We start from the raw sequence: 8,606 nt of genomic DNA, 5'->3' as shown, positions 1-8,606 counted from the left end.
GACACTAAATAGTTGCAGACTTAATTATTAAAAGTCTACAGTTTTATCTGACGTATCAGGAGTTTCTAAATTCAATTTCCATGTTCTTAAATTGATTTCAAATTATCCTTGAATGTTTTGGAAACTTGTTTTAATAGTTTTAATGCATATAAAATCAAAGTTTTAGTGAGACTATCAGATTAAGCTTGTTTGAAAAGTTTTTGATATTCATTACTAAAGCAAAGGCTTTTGAAAACTTAGTATTTTTACATTGAAATATATTATCAGTGGGTTTCATGTATAGAAGGCTTTCAAATGAAGATTTTGAACTTAAATCTATATCATTATGATTAGATTGAATTGTTTTAAATTGTTTTAAAGGTGATTATTTTCAATTATTTTCAAAAATAACTATAACACACAGAAGATATCAAAACAAGTTTCCTTATGGAGCATCTAATGGAAAATAGATGTGCTATAATATGAAATATGTACAAACTTTGAGTACAATAGATTTCAACTTTAATGTTCGAATATATATAAGTATAGAAAGTTTTCAAAGTCGAACATCAAAATATAACTATTCAAAGTGTGCAAGAAATTTTCATAGTAAAAGTTTTTTTTTTAAGCATCTAATGTCAAAATGATTAAGTTCAGTTTACAAGCTTTTTTTCTGAAACTATATAAAGAGCTTGAAGTTGAAGAACAAGATGATATAACAACCACAATTCAAAGAAAATCATTTTTGTACATAATACAGGATTCACATGAGTATTTTTGTCATATCTTGAGAGGTATTAGCCTCAGATAGATTAAGACTGGTGCAACTAGAAATATTTGAATACTCGTTGTATCTAAAGTATGTATTCATTGCACATGCAGAGGTGAGAATACTCATTATTCCTAGAGAAATGTGAAAACTCAATTATATCTAAAAAAAGTTTGTGAAATCGTTGTAACCAAATGTTTAGGTTAGTTAAAGCTCTTAAACATGTTGTCTAAAGAGACTCAACCTAACTCAAGTGGTAAAATAAAAATATGTGTTTACTTTTTTTATATTATTTTTCAATTTACATACTCTATTCAAACTCAATCAGCTATTCAAACTCAATCAGAAAGTATATGTTACACACGGTTTAAGGTTTCTCAAAATTTCATTCATGAGAGGGAACTATCAATAACCTATTCTCTATTATGTTCCTTCCTCTAACATGTAGAATACTTTTAAAACTAAAAGTAATAAAATACAATTATTTATTCGATTTATTAAATTATTTAATTGGGTTTAGATGATAAAATAGTTTTTTTTTACAAAAGTAGAATAACATTTGATTTATAAAAAGAAAAAAATATTATAAATGAGTTGATGTTCATTTTCAATGAGTTGATGATGATTCTGTATAGGTACACTACAGTAAAATCATGAAATAGAAACCAATTTTTAGAGACCAAAATAATTAATTATAATAAAAACTAAAATAGAGACCATTTTAGAAACTAAAAAACAATTGGTCTCTAAATTAGATTCTATTATTGTTAAATAGTTTTTAAATTGGTATCTAATTAGCAACAGAGATTTTAACTACCAATTATTTAAAAAGTTTTATCCTTTCATTTGTTTATACAAAAGTATGTGATGAAAGTGCACTACAACACAAAAATCAAAAAGATATATTACAACTTTTGATGCACCATTCATTTCACCTAAAATACCTACATCACATCACATGATTGTTTATATTCAACCAAGCAAATTTTTAAATGATAAAAACTCTCTTAGAGATTCCATTTAAGCAACATTCCAAAAGGAAAATTAAAAAAAAATATCATCATGCAATCAATCCCTTGTGAGTGAAAGTATGTCCAAGAACACAATAGTTGAATAATGTGACTGTCTCATTCAGCTATGTCTGCACTAGTTTCATATACAAAAAAAATTTGGTACTAAGTTAAATTTCAATTGCTTGTAAAATAATTTGGAAATAATTAAAAGTAATGGTGTATTTTAATATAAATTATAAAAATTGCTTTAGCTTTTGTGTCTATCACTGCAAACAAACACAAATGAGTGAAAAATTAACGATGTTCTAATTCAATTCAACAGTTTTCTTGTCCATTTTTACTAATTTTTAATTTTTATTTAACTTATTTCTCTGGACAGAACATAAATGATTAATTATTTATAAAACTGTCTCTTTAAATTAAGTATTATAAGTAAATAAATGGATGAAAGGAAGATGATGATGAGTTGGTTGGTGGTCCTTTCACGCTAATAGAGTAGAAACAATGATTAGAATATGTCAGAAGTTTGCATAATAAGAATAATAATGAATATATTTAATCGAAAAAATGTTAATTACTATTTTAATTATGCTAAATTTGTTTTAATTTTATTAATAGTTCAAATAATTGAATATCTATTTAATTTTTAATATTATATATATTAAGATAAATAATTGATTCAATTTTCAGAATTATTTTTATATAATAAAAAATTAATATATTTTTTAAAATTTGTTAGTCTTGTTAAATTCATTAATAGTTAAAATAATTAAATACATATTTAATACTTTGTAATTATTTTTTAATTTATAATAAAAAAATATAAATTTATAATTTTTCATAATTTCTTCAAAATTTCTTCAAAATTAATGATATATTAATATTAACTTCATTCTTTAATAAATATACTTTAAAATCATTAAAGATTAAAGACTAATCATATATTTAATTCACCTCATCTTTTATTCAAATTCAAACAAAATTAATGAAATTGAAATTTTTATATTAAAATTATTCCTTTATATTAAAAATAAAATATGTTATTATTATAACAATATACACAAATTCTTTCTGAAATAAATATCTATGTATATATTTGTTCATGTATATTAGGTTAAACATCGTTTATCCTTTGTTGGTTAGATACTTTTGAAAAAGGACATATATGTTTTGAAAAAAGGGATAAATTTTCAGAGAGACATCTTTTCATTAAAGAGAGTATTTTATATTTACATATTTTTATGATTAAACTTGTTTATGTGTCTTTTTTTTTATTTTTGGATGTGAATTTGTTAGAAAACTTGGATCATAAAGATAAACACAAGCATTTTTAATTTTTGAGTTTTTTTATAATTTAACAGAAAAAAATGTTTATTATTTTAGATGTTTTTTTTTTTTTTTTTTTAAACTATAAAAATAATCTGATGTGAAAACTATTTTCAAAAAAACACAAAAGGGTGTATTAACATTAGGGCAAATGCTTCCTACACCCTATCCTTTTTAACTTACACCCAACATATTTTTCTAATTTCCAAAAATGCCCTTAATTCTGGAAATAAAAATCCAGAATTAAAAATAATGTATTCTGGAAAAATAAATCTAGAAGTGGTTATTGAGTTTTGGAAATAAAAATCCGGAAACAAAAATTAAAATTCTATTTCGGACAAAAAAATCCAGAAATGAAAATAATACATTACAGAAAAAAAATCTGGAAAAGAGATTATTGTGTTTCGGAAATGAAAATCTGGAAACAAAAATGAAAAACCCATTCCGGATAAAAAAATCCGTAAAATAAAATTTCGTTCCAGAAAAAAAAATCCAGAACACATATTTTGAAAAAAAAATTTAAGGACAGTTTCGTCTTTTCCGCTGAAATCGGGTGCAGTGATATGGTGCAGGAAACAATTGCCTAACATTAGGAGGAACTATGTCAACCAATGACTGTTTCTATCTTATTGTCTTGGAATGATTATCACTTCAGTTGACATTTCATATCATTTTGTCCTTAAAAGTCGTTTCAGTGAATTAATAGATGATGAGTATATAAATTGTTTTTTTTAAACTCCTGAACAATGTGAGACTATATTGATGTACGAAAATAAATCACATTATTATTTTCAGGTTAAATATCAAATCAGAGTTTCATCAAGTAGAATGAGAAACTCACTAAATTGTGATTTTCAAGTATTCATGTGTTAGAAAATGCATTCTTAGAGTCCATTACAGTTAAAGTTGGACCCAATTATTTGCAAGTTCCATTTTTGTTATTGGGTCTGAAATGTTGGATTGATATGCTACTCTTATTGGTAGGATGTTTCTTTCTGCACCTTTACAGCTTCTCCGGATACCGTCTTAGGTCAGATAAAAAAATTATTGTATGCTTAATATAATTCAAAAATATTATTTTATCTATTTACATTTTCTGGATTCTACAATCCAAAAGGTATTTCCAGATCCATAAATATCCTAAACTTTGAAAAATGTATTTCTGATTGTAGAATCCAAAAGATATTTCTAGATTCATTAATAGCTTCTGGATTGTACAATCTATAACATCCTTTATTATAATATGTATTATAGATTGTATAATTCAAAATGTATATTTCAAATTGTACCGTCCAAAAGATATTTTCGAATCTGGAATTACCTTCTGGATTATACAATACAAAATAGGTGTTATAGATGGTATATACATAAAAGAAAAAGGACAAAATTTTTTAACATATATTTAAAATAGTAGGATTGGAATTAAAAAAAATACAAAGAGATATATAGGGAAAATGAATCTCTCCTCATCAGTGTAATTGGCATATTAAAACATTGTATACACTATTTTTAGCTACTTTAACTTTTTTAGTTGAAAGATTACACCATTTTTACTTCTATTGTCCCAATACCATAATGGTAGTCATAAATTCTCAACAAATTCAATTCAAATTTTTGCTTCACAAACAAAAATTTAATGATTTTTCTTTAGCAAACCTTCCAAAGACATGAAAAACTAACTTCTTGAAATTTTCATTGTGCTTTTTTGCTTCCAATAAAATGCAACACAATCAAATCAATTAAGATTGGTCTAATTGGTAAAATTTAGATGTATATTCTATATAAAAGATGTACATATGTTCAAATCTTGCTATTAATGCAAGAATTTCATAGGTAAATAGTCTCTGTAAGTATTTTTAAGTCATGGAATTTTTCAGTTTCTGATGAATTCTTAAGACTTAACTCGCCTAAACAATTATGCATACCTATCAGACAAATAGTCAAAAGTGTCTGCAAATTTGAAAATATTTGCTCCTTTAATTTTGCTGAATCATACTGAAGAATGTTAAAAGTTGAACCAGAAAACTAAGTGCTTTATGAAAAAGAGTGTCTCTCAAATGTAAAAAAAAAAAATGACACCAAAAACATGGTGACATTGTTCTTGGTTAAGAGTAGCAATAATTTGGTTAAGAGACAATGGCCATGGTTCTGCATATTTGATGTTTTTGTCCCTTTACTGATGGAGCTGAATTTGTCTCACTAGCAGAGTCTGCAACAGTATCAGTAGATAACAGTGAAATGATGGCCAAAATATCAAATCCATCAAAAAAAGAGAAGAATAGGGAAAATTTTAACAAAACTATAGCATTTGTATCAACCAAACAAGGCTAAGATTGGTGTGAAAATCATAGTGATAAAACATTTCTTTTAAAAGCAGATTCAGAATTGAGACACAAAGAAAGTAGTTATGTGCAGTTTAGGTAACAATAAAGGTCCTTTGGTGGGGAAGGGTTTGAGGGAGTGACCCATTGGTCTCATAATTTGACAGACAGAAGGTGGAACATATGGGGATGTAACATGTCCACCCTACATGGGAGAAATTTCATGTGGCATAACTGGCCCACCCATGAGGGCTTGCATTATTGATCGTGAGATACACATTTTGATGTTTTAATTTTATCCTCCTTCAATATGAGATTTTATATTATAGGTGGTTTGATAAGAAACTCGAGTGACCTGATAAGCTCATTCAATAATTGTTAAGATAAATTCGAAATGACTCTGATACCATAATAAGTTCAACCAATAATTACTGAGATAGACTCAAAATGACTCTGATATCATATTAAGAAGTAGACTTTAAGTATAACCTAACCTCATAAAACCGACTGATAAGGTAAGGTTTATACAAACTTATATATTATGAAATGTCTTAATATTTAATATTTAATCGATGTAGAATCTTCAACATCATTTGATAACCCTAAACCCTAAATCCTAAACCTTGATGGTTTTATAAGATAGGTATAATTATTTTTGAAACATAATGAATTTGTAGTTAATATTTGTTTGTAGGGGTGAGTTTTGAACTCCAATGTAACAATAACAATAAGGTTTGAAGTTTGATTACTAATCCACCATTCTATGATAGTGAGTGTATTGGATATTTTAGCACATTTAAGTGAAGCAGCTTTCATAAAATTGTTATAAGTCACTCTCATAACCCAAAATAATTTTTCTATAATTTCCTCCAAACACACCTGTACTTTTTTGTTGGCCACATGCAGTGTAATCAAATTCTTGCAGTGGTTTTTCTTTAAGTAGGTTAAAAAAAATCCTAAATATTTTATTTTTTTAAGTGGATTATTTTTCACTATATATAAAAAGGATCAATTAGTTCACACTGCATGCAAATTACTCAAAGGTTTAATTTAGTTTTATTATTCCTAGAAAAAAATTCAGTCTTTATTTTATATTCTTATCAAACTAGTTACTAACAACATTTTTTTTTACCAATTTTTTCATCTATCATTTTTTTGTTTCTTATTTGGCTTCTTTAAACATCCTGATTTTTTTCTCTGACCCTCTGATATTTTTTTCATGATGATTTTTCTATGTGGTCCCTAATTATAAGTACTAAATCAAATATCAATATTATCCAAGAGATTAAATATGAAAACAAAAATAAAAAAAAACAGGAAAAACTACATGATCACAAAAAAATGTAAAAAAAAATTATCTAAAAACAAGGGAAAAAATCATTATTTGTGTTCCATAACATGTGTTGTCCTCAATTTTATTTTTTTTACATAGATTAAAAAACTCAAAAGTAAATAAAAAGACTATTTCTTTTACAAAATCAACCTTAAATGTATTGAGTGTGAAAATAGATGGAAGTGATACGATAACTCAAATTAATTTCATTATGATAAATATTAATAAATTCTGATATTTTTAAAAAAATAAACTTTAAATTTAATTCAATCTCATAAAAATAATTTTACAAAATCACATTAAATTTGTATCAACTTATATATTATATTTTAATTTTGTCTAATTGAAATATGGTTTTTGTATTGACTAAAGAAAATACATGACTGAAAATATCATATTAAATATCAGTAAATCAGAAAAAGATAAAGAAATAATAAAATAATTTAAACATTGTATCAAGGTTCAATGAATAAGTTTAAAGTATTAAAAATACATTATGTAATTGTAAGGTGTAAAAAATAAAAGTCTAATAAAGTTCAATAATAAACACTATAAGATGATTTGATTAACCAGCACAAAGTTTTTTATGAAATTAGAACTTAATCAAATTAACTATGACTTTATCATCATAGCACTTTGCAGATACATCCACCAAGCGGGAGTGAGCTCAAGTTCACTTAGAACATATACAAATAATTTTCAACAACCATAATACTGTGATTCTTTTTTGGATAATTATATAGAAGATTTCCAACCATAATATTGAATTTATTTTTTTATTTGGAATAATTATATAGAAAAAATAAAATATTTTCAAATAATGACAACTGTTTTTAAGTGAATAGTATATAGATTAAGAGCAGGAGAAGCACATTTACTTACTAACTTAATTTATAAAATGACATTTATGAAATTGAGTAATCTTTGTTTTTGGTCTGTTTTAAATGTGTGTTTGTTTAATTAACCTTTCATTATTTAAAAATTGATGAGTGTGATGCAATATTCTAGAGATGTTATATATAATATCACTTTAGGGTTGTGTGCAACATTATTTTATTTTAATAGTATAGTGTATAGTGTATAGTGGGGTGCTCGAGTAAGATAAATTAACCTTATTATATTTTAATTTTTGAATCATGATGGTGCAATTGAGTCTGGAACCCGCTTCTATTATAAACCAAAAAGAGTATACAATTACATCGTTTTCTGTTTCCTAGTAAAAGCAAAAGACAAAAACAAGAGCAAATCATGTTTTTTTTTTTTCAATTATTCATTGATTTGTCTAATTGAGATAAGTTGTGAGTGCTTATATGTTGCACTAAACAACAAATAAGTTTAACTAATTTTTTAGCACTTTTAATTATCAATCACAGAATTAGAACTTTGAGTGAAATTATGCAAATCTAATCATTAATTAGATTAAGTTTCACAGTAGTAATTTTGTTAAATATTTTATTTATAAGTAAACTATTAATAGATAAATTATTAATGAAATGTAAAAATATAACTTTTTATGAAACTTCGTTAAGAACACACGAAAATGATAGATTGAAGAAAACAGTTTTTATAAAGGTGATTAAATTAAAAGTATGGGTGGAATGCAATTAATCACCTAAAAGAGTGAGAGTAATCTAGATTAAAGATTACCTCTTGTTGATTAAATGTTAGTTTTTAGCTCAATCTTTTTTGGATAGAACATATTTGAAATTAGTAAAATTAATCCCAATTTTCTGAACTTATAATTAATCATTATTTTCTGTTAAAAAATAATTAATTAATATGTACGGATCCATACAAATAATTACCTTACGGTTTCCATAAAAATAAAAAAATAATAACGGATCATGATGAAAATATCATGTGTT

This window comes from Phaseolus vulgaris, chromosome 10 (genome assembly GCF_000499845.2).
Source record: "Phaseolus vulgaris cultivar G19833 chromosome 10, P. vulgaris v2.0, whole genome shotgun sequence".
Lineage (NCBI taxonomy): Eukaryota > Viridiplantae > Streptophyta > Magnoliopsida > Fabales > Fabaceae > Phaseolus > Phaseolus vulgaris.
The sequence above is the reverse complement of the archived record's forward strand: the minus strand, read 5'-3'. Positions refer to the sequence as shown.